An 815-nucleotide genomic window follows, 5' to 3' on the forward strand; every position below is an offset into this window, starting at 1 on the left:
ACCCATACCTGTAATCCCAGGCTTAGGAGGCTGAGGCAAGAGGGTTGCCACAAGTTTAAGGCCAGCCTGAACTACATATTGAGACCCTGTCTTCTCCCCACCAAAAAGGGGTTGATGATGTATACTGCTCAGTGTAAAGACCTGAGTTCAGTCACCAGTAACACACACACACACACACACACACACACACACACACACGTGTGCGCGCACACACTCACTTGAATGTTTATATTTTTAAGTTTCAATCCTTGGCACTGTGTTGGGCTTTTCCAGTACAGCAGCCAACAAGGACCCTGTAAATTGTTAAAATGTGTTTTGGAAATCCATGTGGTATTAAATATATATTAGTTCTTTATTTATTTGGTGTAGGGTCTCACTACACAACTTGGACTCTAGTGATCCTCCTGTTTTCAACTTTCCCAGCGCTGGGATTACAGGCGTGCACCACCATGCCCGGGTTCAGCATGCCCAGGGGACACAGCATGCGGTGCCAGAAATCGAATGCTCACCCCTGCACTCACCTAAGCAGGTGCTCAGTCCACTGAACTATCTCACCGGCCCACTAAGATCCTTTTATCCACTAATTTTAGTTATGGAACTTGGTTTTGTTTTGTTTTTTGCGGTACAGGGGATTGAACTCAGAACCCTGCACTTAACAGGCAGGCGCTTAGTCTACTGAGCTATCTCCCCGGCCCAGTTATGGAACTTTTTATGTAGAAATAAATGTACCAGTGTGCAACAGATTACATATATACATATATACATATATGTAATGACATATTATTAATTTCATATATCTATCTATATCTATCTAT

This window comes from Octodon degus, unplaced genomic scaffold (genome assembly GCF_000260255.1).
Source record: "Octodon degus isolate 3935 unplaced genomic scaffold, OctDeg1.0 scaffold00058, whole genome shotgun sequence".
Lineage (NCBI taxonomy): Eukaryota > Metazoa > Chordata > Mammalia > Rodentia > Octodontidae > Octodon > Octodon degus.